General features: G+C 44.8%; 1 protein-coding gene across 17 annotated transcripts in view; it reads right to left on the bottom strand.

The window, feature by feature from the left end:
- ADD1 (adducin 1) overlaps positions 1-11,003 on the bottom strand; it is a 64,373-nt gene extending 53,370 nt beyond the window's left edge. For 2 of the 17 annotated variants that reach the window (XM_063157474.1, XM_063157475.1), the window contains exon 1: positions 10,896-10,978. The gene's annotated coding sequence lies outside the window, so the exon portion shown is untranslated. Of the gene's footprint in view, positions 1-10,767 lie in introns of all 17 variants that reach the window. The other 15 variants (XM_063157479.1, XM_063157480.1, XM_063157470.1 and 12 more) reach the window with 14 other exon arrangements.
- Between the last annotated feature and the right edge of the window lie 4,326 nt (positions 11,004-15,329).

The raw sequence follows: 15,329 nt of genomic DNA on the forward strand, positions 1-15,329 counted from the left end.
ATACTAAGGTCACACTAATGATGCAATTACTATCCCAAATCACCTTTTCCTCCTGATGTTGTGAGTACTTTCACTGGTCTCCAGCCATCCAATATCTTCTGCCCTGCCATTTAACAACAATTCTTGCAACTGAGTCTCTAATTACACAAATCACCTACTTCAAAACTGCAGAGTAAATGTTACACAGTTCCACTAACCTGCACCCTGCAAGGTGGGCTCCATCTTCATGGAAATCATCTTTGTAACTTCACTTCAGCATGACTTATGTGCATGTGTTCAAAATGTCTTCAGTGAAAATTAAGGCAAACTTTCCATGTAGTCTTTCTCAAGTATCTAAATTATTTTTAGTCTTATTTCATTACCCCCATGCTTCCTGACAGGACACACAAAGACTCTTATTCAGGTTTTCTGCTTACTCCTGATCATCCTTTTCAATTTGTTATCAACCCTGCTAGATCTTGTATCTCTACTTTTTTCTGCATGGAAAAAACCCAACATTTAGTAAGAGCACAAATATTTTTTACAGTTGCCAGAATTACCTGCATTTACTGCTGCATCAGAAGTTCAGCCATGCCAGGAGCAGCTGAAAGCTCCTCATCAAGTAAGCCCTGAACACTGCTGTAAACTGGAATTGCAAGAACATTTGGAAGCTTAACAACTTATGGACTTTGCAATTTGAATGTTCACTTCTGCAGTTACAATTATAAACAGCTTTTCATGACACTCAGACACATTTGGGTCTTTTTGCTTTAGTGAGCCTTTTTTCCCTTGCTTTTTCCCTAAATGATGTTTGTGTAAAACATGAATTAAAAAATCATGCCACAAAGTCTCTTGAGAGCTAGAAAAAGGAAAGGCAAGTTAAAGCTGCTTAATTTCAGCTTCACCTATAATCAGCCAAATAAAGAAAAAACAACAAGAAAACCTGTATTATCTATATTTTGGCTTGAGAATAGCCTGCACAGCTATTATAAAACTTACTTAAGGGTAAAAGGGGAAAAAAAAGTCTGCAGAGACAAGGTTCCAATTTAGGATTACCATAGCAACAGAGAGAAGGGAGGGGAAAATTACCAGATTACTCTCTCAGATCATCAAATCCTTGAAAGAATAAATTTAGATTTGAGTTTCAGTCAAATTAACTGAATTCATCCTATTCATTAATGATAAACACATCTAATTAAGGACTAAATTAAACAAGCAAAAACTGTAGTACAAGAAACAATGTAGCAAATACAACGTTTCAGATCTCACTTTTCCCTCTATCATAAAACATCTATTTGGTATCACAATAAGTCTTCATACCAGTAACCAATACCAGAATTATTTAGAAGGTGTCTAGTTCTGATTAAAGGTCTGCAAAGAGAAAAAGGCACTTGAAATCTGCCTCATTCTTGTAAAGTGGCTTGAGTAGCTACACTACTGAAAATGGGCAATAATATTCTCCCATTTGCCTTGGGGGTGTAAATATAGTGAAAATATAGTTTCAGAACAGAACATACATACATACAGAACTAACATATTTCAACAACATATGTGGGCACAGTAATGATCCCAGAAACCAGGCAGTGTACAAATAAGCTTAAGCTCCTCAAAAAGGTGATATTCTGAAAAACAAACCCAGGATAACCTAAGTAACTAATTATTAAACACTTTTAAATTGTGCAATTTTTAACATTCTTAGTATTTCAGAGTTCTTTTAATAAAAGCTTAAATACAAAATTATATAAACATTATATAAACCTTAATGATGTTTTATTAACAATTATAATTATACAGTAGCAATATGTCTGTCTGTGTAGTTTTCCACTTTGCTTTCAGTCTGTTTAGAACTTGCACTGATCTTGATGCTGCAGAGTTATGTGGGCCATCTTATACTGAGTTTCTTGCCTCTCCCCTGGAAGGGGAATTAGTGCTTGCAGCATAAGGTGACGATTTGACAGGTGGGATGTCCACTTCTGACCTGCCACAGTCTTTGTTGTTGACCTGGGACACTTCCACACATTACCATATGCTAATGGCTGATTAAAAAAGCAAGAACAATAGAAGTCCCTGTCTTTTTGGGAGAGCATCTATCTCAATGCTTTAACCAGCTCGCATTAGATAGGATCCCAAACCCACAGAACCTGCAGCTGAAGTAGCACATGCAGCTACAAAGGTTTAATTTTGACATTGTGTGCTTTGCTTGAGGTGTGGAGAGTTATCTCCCCACTTTAGTGGTAAATATTGACCCATAAAGACTCCAAGCCTCAGGCATCTTTTCCACCAGCCAGAATGTTCAATTAATAAGGCTGCCCTCATAATCTGCAAGACTGCCCAAGTGCAGCTTTGCTGGCTGGCATTCAGGTTTTAAGCACGTTTCCCAGCCTTCTGTTCCCCACTCCTGGCTCTCACTGAGCTCTTTATTTCCTGGTGGCTGGGCAGGCCAGGGGACAGTTTCTGAGACACCTTCTTCCAAGCTGTGCAGCAAAATGTTCTCTGTGTTCCCTGCTCCTGGCTCCTCCCCAGGATTCTGCAGCGAGGGAAAATAGGAGCATACTGGAAGAATTGTCATTCCACTTGGGTGAGGCAAGGGCAGGGGCACCTCGTGTGGCCTCTCCTTGTCCCCAGACCAACATCTCCATTCACAGACCGGAGCTGAGTCAAGGAAAGCGTCCCAGGGCAACAGCAAAGACTGTGGCAGGTCAGAAGTGGACATCCCACCTGTCAAATCGTCACCTTATGCTGCAAGCACTAATTCCCCTTCCAGGGGAGAGGCAAGAAACTCAGTATAAGATGGCCCACATAACTCTGCAGCATCAAGATCAGTGCAAGTTCTAAACAGACTGAAAGCAAAGTGGAAAACTACACAGACAGACAGACAGACATTGAGCTAAAAGCAGCAACAGAATCAAAGAACAGGATGGTCCTCTCTGAGTCCAAGGTGCAGAAACCCACCCACCAACCTTCCTTGACACACAGAGGTGAAACAGCTTTCCTTTGGATGAAGGACTGATATCTGATGTCCCTCTCCATCATGTATGATTCACTTGCTTTGGGAAAGCTCTACAGAATTTACTAACTTTTTACCAAAATCCCTATATAACTAAACAGGAGAAAAGCCATAGATTTATAAGCACAGCTGAGATCTAAGCAAACATCTAAGATCATTATTAATTTTTTCTGCCTGTGAATAGAGTAAAAACCATTGCAATACTGTATCATAAACATTGTACATATCCAAATAAATTTAACTGTATACTTCTGGCCACCAACACTTCACAAAAAATAATTTACAAAAACAAAACCATTTTATCCTTAATTCACCTATAAAAGTCATAAATTTATTCCAAAATATTTCTAAGTCACCAGTTATAACTGAAGTCACCAGACTATCTTTGAAGACTCACCATCTAATAAATTTTACTCTAAGCCCAAGAGGGTGTGGGAAAAAAAAACCCAAACAAAAAACCAAAAACCCCACACTTTGCTATGCACTAGTAGACTTAAAAATAATATCCACAGTAAGGAAAGAAAATTTACTTTGGAATCAAAATAGAATCTTGTGCTTTACACTGAATCTCTTATTCAAATCATATGGAAATTTGAAGTGACATTTAAAAATAGAGTGACACATTAGCTGTGTAGAATTTCACCTGAAAATCACGGAAACCTTTCCAGTAACTGAAAACAACTAGAGAAAAATTATGACACTAATGAAATATTATTTGCTACCAACTGAAGTCTCATATGCTTCCCTATTTATCCTTTTTAAGTTCTCATGTCCCCCCTACTTGTTGTGTGAGCCCCATGCTCCCTCCTCCCCTCTCTGGCTCTCCAAGGCTGGCCAAGGCAGTGACAACAGTGACAACAGTGACAACAGCCACTGGGGCTGGACCAGCACTGCCCATGGTCTGCCTGGCTGTGAGTGAGTGAGTGTGTGTGACACCTGCACAGCCACAGTGTGTGTGTGAGTGTGTGTGTGACACCTGCACAGCCACAGTGTGTGTGTGTGTGTGTGTGTGTGTGACACCTGCACAGCCACAGTGTGTGTGTGAGTGTGTGTGTGTGTGTGTGTGACTCCTGCACAGCCACAGTGTGTGTGTGTGTGTGAGTGTGTGTGTGTGTGACACCTGCACAGCCACAGTGTGAGTGTGTGTGTGTGAGTGTGTGTGTGTGTGACACCTGCACAGCCACAGTGTGTGTGTGTGTGTGTGTGTGAGTGTGTGTGTGACACCTGCACAGCCACAGTGTGTGTGTGTGTGTGAGTGTGTGACACCTGCACAGCCACAGTGTGTGTGTGTGTGTGTGTGACTCCTGCACAGCCACAGTGTGTGTGTGTGTGTGAGTGTGTGTGTGTGTGACACCTGCACAGCCACAGTGTGTGTGTGTGTGTGAGTGTGTGACACCTGCACAGCCACAGTGTGTGTGTGTGTGTGTGTGACTCCTGCACAGCCACAGTGTGTGTGTGTGTGTGAGTGTGTGTGTGTGTGACACCTGCACAGCCACAGTGTGAGTGTGAGTGTGTGTGACACCTGCACAGCCACAGTGTGAGTGTGTGTGTGTGTGTGAGTGTGTGAGTGTGTGTGTGTGTGACACCTGCACAGCCACAGTGTGTGTGTGAGTGTGTGTGTGACACCTGCACAGCCACAGTGTGTGTGTGTGTGAGTGTGACACCTGCACAGCCACAGTGTGAGTGTGTGTGTGTGAGTGTGAGTGTGTGTGTGAGTGTGACACCTGCACAGCCACAGCCCTGCCCATGGCCTGCCTGGCTCTGTGTGTGTGTGTGAGTGTGTGTGAGTGTGTGTGTGACACCTGCACAGCCACAGCCCTGCCCATGGCCTGCCTGGCTGGGTGACAGTGACACTTTCACAGCCACCCCCCTGCTGCCCAGAGCCAGCCCCGAGCCACGGCCCTCTCTCAGCAGGGACACAACTCTGGCCATCACATCTCACTGCTGGCAGAAACCTTTTATATTTGAAGTCACCACCTTCCTGTTCAATTCAGCTGGGTTGAGCTAACAGGTGTAGAAATTGAAGAGAAAAATCAAGTCCCTCTAACTCTGGAACACTTTAAGCTGTGCTGATTCAAGGTCACCACACAAGGCTTTGCTAGACAAGATCTTTTGGATTAAAAAAAAGCCAAGTACATGGTAGCTCTCAGTTAATGCACAACAGCAGCAATGTGTTCTTTCAATGGATTTTATGTGGAATGGATGCTTCACGAGTGTACACACCTGATAGATTTTTATCACTATTTTGGAGTGACAATACCTAAAGAAATCGCTTCACCTGTTAAAACACCAAACTCAGGCTATGCTTTATCCTTCATCTCCACAGTCACAATGCACCAACAGTGACTTTATGTTCAGTCATTTGTAACACACACACAGAACAGCAGCAAAAGAAAAAAGCCCAAACAACAACAACAACACAAAACAGCCAATAGAAAAAACAGAGAAGACAGTTTTCATGGGTCAAGGTTTTCCTCAACACTCTCTGGTTCAATCTGGCACAAGCTATAATAGAACTGAAACAGTGCACCTGACCTCTCAAGATGTATTTCTCAAGAAATAAAAAGCATAAAGAGAAATACAACACATTTGAAATTTGTATAAACAAATCAAAAACAACATCCAAAAACCTAAGTTTTTATGGCTCCAAGTCAAATTACAGCTTTTAATCCAAATTTGCTTTTGGATGTTTACTGATTCCAACCAAAAACCTAGATTTTTTTTTACCCCCTAGTTTTTGGAGCATAACTGTACCACAACAATCATCCAGTCATTTGATTTGAAAGTATCAAAAATCCCATAAACTGTTACTGATTAACTGCATTTACTACTGTTTCCATGACTTCTTTACAGCACTTCGGTTAGGTGTATGAAAGAAAAACAAAATCTCAAAATTCTGAAATATTTTACTTCTTATTTTTTGAAACTTCCTGAGTCTAGATCTGAAAATCATACGTAACATATGGTACAAAAATCAGTGATTTAAAAGACATTTGTCAATTAAAAATGCAAAGGAATGTTTGATTAGTCTGAAGAGCACACATATGCCAAATCCCAGTTTAAAAGAGTAGTCCATAATATCACAGTTCTAAAACTGAATTGAGATTTGCTTTTATTTATTTTATATATATATATATATATATATTTGCTATATATATATATTTGCTATATATATATATTTGCTATATATATATATAATTGCTCATTTTTAATTAATCTGCAGGGAAAACCATACAAATAAGTGATAGTGAAAAATTCGTTTGTTGTTCCACTCGTTAGTGCAACTGATGTGAGTCTGAAAGGCTGATCCTCCACTGGATACCAAGTGAATCCAGCAGAGCAGGCAGAGCTCACTCCTCAGCATGCAATCCAATCAGCAAGGTCAAAGGGAGCAAGCTAGGAAGGGACTGAAGAAGTTGCTGCTCCTGTTTGGCCACACGTTCAAGGACAAGGTTTCCAGCCCCTCTGAGGGGCCCCAGGCAGCCCAGCCCCAGCAGCAGGCACCCAGGGGTCAGCCAGCCCCACGGGCAGCAGTCACTCACTGCCACCTCTGCCCTGAGCCTTTCCTTGCCTCAAGTGAAGAACAGCCAGACTGAAATTCCCCAGAGCAGCAGCAATGCTTAAACTCATTGAAGACCAGGAGCGTTTACTGAGTTGTTGTACCCGAGTCCTGATGGCAAACTGTGGGATCTCAGCCCCTCAGGATGGGGGTGCAGAGTGGCCGAGACCACCCTTGGGGGGCTCAGGAGTCCTGGAATGTTGCCAGAAGTGTCTGGTGCAGGACTTTGATCCTACACAGGAGATGACACCTGTATGAGGATGGGGAGATTTCACTGGGTGAATGGTGAAGGGATAAGTTAATTAGAGTGTAAAACATGGGGTTTAGGATTTCTGTACAGGGGGGTCTAAAGAAGTAAGATGGAGGAATTGGGGCGTGTCCTGTCCTTCTTCTTCTTCTTCTTGGCCTCCATCTTCTGTGGTGATGGTGGCACTTTGGGATTGGTCTTTACTAGAAGTGCACCGGTTAATAAGAGTAGAAGGTATTGGGGAAAAATGATAAATATTGTACACGTAACTTCGGGTATAAAGATAGGTGACTGCCCCGGGGGCTCTCAGTGTGCCCATGGCTGGCTGCTGTGCAGACCTCTGTCGGGCTGAAAGAAAATCTTTTAGATAAACAATTAATAAACACCGAGACCGAAACAAGATCAGAAGTCTCTCCTCGTCCTTTGAAGCGCGGGCTGTCCAAGGCCACCCTGGGCCTTTCCAGGCCACCTAAACAGCCGAGAAACCAACAGCAAACGAGCCCATCTCAGCTCACCCTGGTTGGAACAGCAGTACTTCTGAAAAGGGCATTCCTGGAGCCTCTTTCCCTACAACATCTGCAACTCCCAAGCACCAAACCTTCTCAACTGAGGAGACCACAGCAAACAACATCCACGGGGTGCTGAGCAAAGAAACCAATGACTTGCTTCAATTTGACTAAAGGCTAGCAAGGTAATGCTCAATAAACAACAGATGCTTACTGAGATGGTAACAGATGTTACCATCCATTCCTACAAAACCCTGTTACTGTACACATGATACCTTAAAGTGAGAGAAAAAGTAGCCAGAGAAAAGGGTAAATTTGAAGCAAAAATTACTAGAGATCAAAATCTGTATAAGCAGTACTTCTTAAGCATTACTACCTCTAATGAAAAGCTTTTCTCAGGAAAGGAACCGGTTCACATGCTTTACATTTTACATCTTTTTCCACTGACAGGTTTGTACAGCTCCTGCTCCCAGCCCTAGCAAAACCAGAGTATTTTTGAAGAGAAATGCTGAATAAGTAGCAAGACTAGGTAATATTCTCCTATTCCCCTGAGGAGGCTGATTAAATTACATGAATGAAAACTGCCTAACTTAGGTGATCTAGGGACTTCTACAATTTTAAAAATATATCTTCTTTTGAATCTGTTGTTATAGAAGATGCATAACTTCACAGAAGAGCCTTGGACAGGATCCTCAGCAGATGTCAAATGTCCTGCACAACGGAATCAGCAGAGGAAACTTACATTCACATCTGCTCACAATCACTTTTCAAATATAAAGCACATACCACCCTAAAACTGACAAAGAAATATTTAGTTGCAGCCTGAGTTACTGCTACAGTACTATTTCACAAATCACTTTGTGGTGCAGCATGGTCCAAGAGTAAGTTCTAATTTAGGAGCCACCAAAGTCAGAAAATCAGCATGGTGTTTTCTTCATGCCCTCCTGCCTCAGGTGTCTCTGCTGCACAGCAAAAGCCACATTGATTCACTGAAGTAGTGGGCAAGTTTTATTTATATGCATTTTCCCCTCAAAGCAGGACTGGCTCATTTGCACAGCAAAAGTTTGGGGTTTACAAATTACTCACTATTGACCACTGCTACAAGTCTTTAATAATGAAGACAGCTATTTCTACCAGTCAGAAAAGCAGTGGGTGCAAGATTTACTGCCAGGGCTCCTCAGGAAGCACTTGTCACATAGAAACATGCTAGTAGCAATCAACATGCTAAGCAGCCTCTCCTAGTTTGAAACTTTCTGTTCTATTATTTAATTCTATTTATTAACAAAATCAGCTACTCCAAAATTCTTTTTCTTTCCTCCTATGCCAAGTCATGGAATGTTGGATGAGATTTGCCAAAGGCAGTTCATGCTGTGAAATTACACTTCAAAAAGCAAGACTTGGGGCAGAAGTAGTTTTAGCCCTACTTCTGTCAAAGTCTCTCAGTGCTCAAAGGGGTTTTCTCTACCTAATTTCAGCAGATGATGCAAGTCCATACACAGAATCACAAACTGGTTTGGGTTGGAAGGGGCCTTAAAGATCACCTAGCTCTGAGCCCCCTGCCAGGGGCATCTTCCACCAGCCCAGGCTGCTCAGAGGCCTATCCCATATGTGCAAATTAACATTTAATATTGATGGTGAATCTCAAAGAAAGAGAAGAGGTGAGTCATTTTCTGTTGGATACTTCTATAAAAACTGTCACAGAAAAATACTGCTTCAGTGAATGACCTCCTTCCCTCTGCAGCATTAGTGAACCTGCTCCAATGAACGCACTGGCACAACATGCCAGCCAAAACACTTGCTTCAGCTGAAGCACATTCACATTTTTCACACTTATAATCATCAACTACAGAAAGAAAACAATTCAGTTAATACAACAGTTTTTGGTTTATAAGCACTGTTCTCAGCACAGAACTTCATAGCAGTAAAACTACAGGACACTTAAACATGCAAACACAATAATGCACATGTTTTTATCTTGCTACAGTAAAGATGTAAAAACTTGCAAATGCCTCTTCCTCAAAACTCTCCTCAGAAAACCACCAAGTTTGAATTCTGTGAGGGAAATCGTACAGATCATTACATTCACTCAAGATTATATCAAATTTGCTGGCATCAAATCTGTTTACTGACTAGAAAGAAATACCAAAGCCACCTGTTTCAGAAGTCTAGCCCATAGTTGCATTTTTTCCTCACTTATTACACAAGTGCTCTTAAAAGAATATTTCCTTACTGAGAAACAAAATTTTTATACCATTATATTTAATTTAACAAAAAATGGAAGCCAATCTTAGAAATAGTTTGTATGCCTTGAAAATAAATTCTTTCGCTCTATTAAATAAAAAAAAAAAAAAAAACACCAAAAAACCCGAATTTGTGACAATTAAGGACTGTCAAGAATTCTACTGGCACATATAGTCACATTACAAGAAGCAGAGCTGTAAACAGCCTGTCTGCAGGGAGAGACCTGTAGCTTCCAGCAGAGCACAGAGGAATTATCCAGCAGCAGTTGCAGTTTGAGAATTCATAAACTCAAGGTAAGGTTTTGTAAAGCTCCGTATAAAAACGTAAGTCACAGAGCAAAAAAACTGAATACCTCTGGTTTATGATAATGTTATGATCTACAGCAACTTTCTAAAAAGCAAAGAATAAAACCAAAGCAGCAATGAGCTTACAGCACAGAGCTACAGCAGCATCTCACGAAAGATGTAAATTCAGTGCTATTCCTAGCCCCCACCTCAACACAGCCATGGGTATTTTTCCAGCTGGACTGGATTTTCCCCCTCCCTAATTGCTAGTTTTAACTAAAGCCAACACAGATTAAGAATCAACCCTAAAAGCAGCACAGCGAGTGCGCAGCAATTACGTGCAGAAAGGCATGTGACATTTTGTATCAAAAGCAGACCCTAGAAACGCTAAAATCTAGATACCCCTTCAAGCAGAGGAAACAAAACAACAACTGCCCGCCTGCTGCTGGTGCCCCGCCAATCCCCAACACCGCTCGCACACATCCCAGACCCTCCCTCGCTCCTACGTGCTCCGCGGACGATGCCTTGGGCTCTCCAGAGCCCGCGTTTGGCCCCGCACGCTCCGCAGGTCACCCCTCGGGCTGAGCCGGGGCAGCTGGAGCCGAAGGGCGGCGGGGGCAGCGCGGGCAGACGCAGCGCTCGGCTGCAATGGAGATTCCAGCGCCGACCGGCGCTTCCTGCGGCGGTGGCTGGAGCATCCCGGCGGGCACGGCACGGGCACGGCACGGGCACGGCGCCTCCCGAGGCGGCAGGGCTGGCAGCACCGGCCCCCGCGGCTCAGCCATCCCGGCCGGCACCGCAGCCCCGTCCCGCCCCCGCCTCCGCGGTGACCCCGAGCCCGCCGCAGCCCCTCACCGCAGGCACGCTGCGCGCAGTGGTTTTTCCGCACAGCCCGCCACGTTTTCCAGGCAGACGCGGCCCCCTGCGCTCCGCTCCGGGCTTACCGAGCCGGTTCCAGTGTCTGCGCCCCAGCCCCTCCTGCCGCCCCCTCCTCCCGTCTCCCCCTCACAGCCCGCCCGCCGCTGCCTGCGCCCCTCAGCCTCCTCCGCACCGCCAGCGCCGCGTCGCTCACCCGAGGATAGACGAGAACGGGCAGGAGCGAAGGGGCCGCGGCGGCCGGTCCCCTGACGAGGCTGTCGCTGTCTCGGTCCCCGCCTCCCGCCGCTCCCGCCGCCCCCTCAGGCACCGAGCGGCCCCCGCCCGACAGGGTGCGGCTTCCACAGCCCGCAAACCCAACAACGGCGCCGCCCATTGGCGGGAGGGCGCGCGCCCGACGAGTAAGCGCCTCTCCCATTGGCGGAGGGGAGCGGGGGGCGAGGGGCGGTGCGGCCGGGCCTCCCCTGGCGGGTCCCGCGGCTCCGGGAGCGCCGGGGGGGCCCGGGCGGCCGGGAACGGGCTGGGGAGAGCCTCCGGACACGGGGAAAGGCTTCTTGTGGCGCTGGGTCCCAGCGGAACGCAGCGGCGCGGCGCCTGGGGAGCTTATCTTAGAGCGGGCCCGGAGATAGGCGCAGGCGGACATCGGCAATCGCCGAGGACGCGCCGCGATAAGGGCTCGTTATCGCGCTGCGGCGGCGGTGTCCGATCGCTGTCAGCTCAGAGCAGGGCCAGGAGGGCAGGACTCAGCTTGAGACCTGCCGTGGCGAGGGCTGGAGACACTTGTCACTGCCGAAGGGGTTCGAGCAGTGGAATATCCTGGGGACGGGAAGTGCCAGGTCGGCGAGAAGCCGCGCGGTGCAGGGAGTGTGCGGATCCATGGCACGGCTGGCGCAGGGCAGCCTGAGCAGAGCTTTCTAAATCGCCTCCTTAGGGCTTTGCATCCTTGGAGAGCTGTGTGCTGGTATAACCCTGGTTTGTCACAGTCACGGCACCAACTGTAAAGTTAACTTCTTCCGTTCTCTATTTTCTGTCCATTTGTACTATCGTTTCTGTATAATGTTAATTCTGCTGGTCTACACGTCTGCGTGTTGTACGGAATGCTGCCTGCCACGGGGCAAATGAAGACTTGGTGGTCTGGGAACAAGCTCTCAAAACAGTAAACCCTTCTCCTCTGCTGTCTATAACCCTCATCCCCAAGTTACCCATATGTAGGGAAGACTCCAGCAAGTGGAATCTGATGGATTTCAGGATCCATAAACGCCTCCTGTGGAATGTGGAGGAATTTAGCTTGCTCCAATCACCTCCACCAAGGAAACACGCACCACTTACCTAAAAACAGGCCATAGAGATATGCATAAACATGCCTGTGAATTCAGCCACCAAAAGTGGTGGTTCATGTGTCAAGTAATGACACAAGATGATTACAGTACATCTGACAAGAAGGCCGTCCTGGACATGGATCTGCCTAATCAAAACCATCCCCGAGCTGGACATGTGTTAGTGTAATTACTAATGATTAGCAAATTGTATCTGAATATTTCACCTGCCTGGTGCTGATCCCTGTGAACCCAGTGGATGTGTGTACACACATGGCAGTGTGCCCTTGCCCCTGCTCTGCACCTGCAGGCTCCAGCCACCTGCCCCATGCAGTGTCTTCTCTTTGATTGCTTGTCAAAATACTCCATCTTGGCATCTCTCTTCCTTTCTTTCCCTTTCTCACCACGGCATTTAACTCACAGAGCTCTCTCTTGTCTCGGAAAGTAAATGGGAGAATGAATCCATGTTAGAACTAACTCAGCAAAAAAATACTGCTTTGTTTCCAACTTAATGGGTTTCCTCTCCAGCTCAGTGTGTGGCTCTAAGACCAGCAGTGGCAGGAAGGATGGGGATGTTGAGGGCAGCAGCAGTGCCCAGGGCTGGGGGAGGGCAGGGTAATTTCTTTCTCTGGCAGAGCTGGCTCAAAGTGCTTGTGTAACTGCAGGGTGCAGTGACAAGAGCAGCTTGAGCTGATCAAAGGATGCCTTTTGTCAGCTCCTGTTGGCTCTTCTGCTGCTGTTCCTTTACCTTTCTCTTCTGCTGTCCTACTTTGTGACCTGCCCAAGGGCACAGCTTCCTGCTGTCCCCTTCCAGCTCTCCCCCTGCCCCTTGCATTATCCTTCGTAATCATGAGGCCATTGTTTCACCTGGCTAAACTGAAAGAAAAATTGGGGAGGGGGGGGGTGTGTGCAGCTTTCTACTGAATCAAGCAACTCCCTCCACAGGCTGAGACTGTGACAGCTGATGCATGACTGTGTTTATCTTCCCTGTTCAGTTTCTGGCCTGCCCCGGTTCCTGACCTGCCTCTGCCCAGCTGCAGGAAGGGCAGTGCTGGTGCAATGGCAAAGGCAAGGTTACATGGGCAGAAAGTCAAGGGAGGGCTCACAAATACTGGCACAGACTAAAGCTGTGTGCTCTGCTGCAGAAAAAAGACAAGACAATCTCAGAAAGCACTTCTGCATTATTTAAGACATGAAGAACTTGTCTTTGTTAACTCTTACCAGCTGGGTTTGCAGCATTACAGCTACAACAAAAGATACAACATGAACTACACTGTGGTTTTCAGCCTGCAGCACTTTGATTCCTTCAGGATTTTGGGTTGCTGGTGAGGATTCTGAGAAAAAGACCAAGGCAAGCTTGTTGCCAGGCTTACACTTGCCATTTGCACACCTGCACATGTTCTGGAGAATAATTATTAGCTTTCAAATAATAGCTGTTCTCCTCAGCAGGCTCCAGCAGCAGCACTGGACTCAACCAACATCCCAGAGTCTCAATCAAAGAGTCAATGTGAATGTATTCATTTACAAATTATTTTCATGAGGCTTTATTAGATATCAGAAAAACAGTACTGTACAGTTATTTTTAGGCACCTGCCCTCTTTACCTGGCATTAACACTTCTGGATGCTCAAGTAGCTCCCAGCTACCTGAGAGAAGCACAGCACTAGGCTGATGGCATTAGGACATTTATCTTTTCCTTTATATGGCGTGCACTTACTCCACATAAGCAGTTCCAGGTCAGTTTTCTCACCTATAAACTGGACAGTAAGGTAGCAGTAAGGTAGATCTTTCTCTCCTGACCTGCCAGGACTGTTCTGTCCTGACAATCTTTTGACTGGGCAGGACTTGTTTGCCTACTGTCATCATCTGTACTTCATCTCACACAGACTCCATTTCCCAGAGAAAGTTCTGGATTCTCCAAATAAAGCAATGCCTGTATGTGAATTCTCTGTTGCTTTTTCCATGGGTCTTCAAAAGGAGAGTCTTAACAGCAAAATTTCCTTGTGCCAGCAAAGTAAAAGCCAGGCCCTGGCCAGTCCTACCACAGTTGGAGTATTGGGAGGGTGTGTGAGGACAAACAAGTTACCTGTACAGAATACCCCAAGAACGGGCCCATGAGTGCTGCCTCTCTCACTGGCACCCAGGACTGCTGGAAATGGGACAAGGGAGCTTACACACATGCAGCATGACTAGTGAAAAGCTCATGAGGGATTTGTCTTTGAAATGACTGCATTTAAATGCCTTTTTCAAAGTTATGTAAGGGGTTCTCTTCGTTTCAGCTGTGCACAACACCAGTAATATCTCATGGCTTATTTGTAGTATTACTAAAGTTGGTCATTGTATGTAAGGTTATGTCTGAAGCACATGAATTCTTTTTCTTCAGAGGGAGCTCTTTTTTGAATTTTACTCATTTGTGCAAGGAAGGAAAACTTTCTAATGGACTGAAAATAGCATGTAGAAACAATTTTAATGTAGGTTCAATAGAAAGATTATGTGGACTGGTCTACTTTCATCTCTCTTCACAGCCAAACAAAGACACATCTGAGGTTTGTTTGAGCTGGAAAAAAATAAAAATTTGGGAACCGAAACAGCAGGTGGGCAAAAGGGCGGAGCAGCTGGAATAGGTTGATGCTAAGTGTTGCCAAATTTTATACAATCTTAATCTGAGAGGCCACTTTGGGCTTTAAGTTGGAAAAATATTGACTTTATGCTAAGGGGATATGGGAAATTTTTATAGATGATTGAGATAAAATGCAATAGGAGCTGCATGGTTCAGGCTGGTTAACAGCAGTTGCAGTTACACAGAAGCAAAAGTGCAATGATTGCTTTACACAAAGGAACTCCAGCAACCAGCATTCTCTTTTAATGTTGCAATAGCCTTTGTGAAGGTTAGGGCTTGTTTTTCCAAAATGCTTTTCCAAGTAAAGCCAATTAATTTAATTGCAACATCTATGACTTCCTGAATACCATCTGCCTTCTAGTTGTATGTTTTCTTCTAGCTGCTTCTACATGAATTCCAGTGTGACTAGAGCTGCTGAAATTGTTTTTAGCTGCTCTGTAATGACATCTTCATCCTTAATAGGAGGAGAAGTAAAAATGTCATTAAAAGAAGTTAGAACTTTTGAACTAACTTTAGAACTACAAGCAGACTCAAGAGGGTAAAGCAGAGAAAGGAAAATCATATCAGGGTAAGTTCAATCTAATGAGGAGGGCTGAGAAGCATAAGAAAAATATTTTAAGGTAGTTACTATTTTAATTATTATATACAGGAGAAAGTTAATTAATCTTGAGAGAAGCTTTGTAATATTAGAATAT

Source organism: Melospiza melodia, chromosome 5, assembly GCF_035770615.1.
Source record: "Melospiza melodia melodia isolate bMelMel2 chromosome 5, bMelMel2.pri, whole genome shotgun sequence".
Taxonomy (NCBI): Eukaryota; Metazoa; Chordata; class Aves; order Passeriformes; family Passerellidae; genus Melospiza; species Melospiza melodia.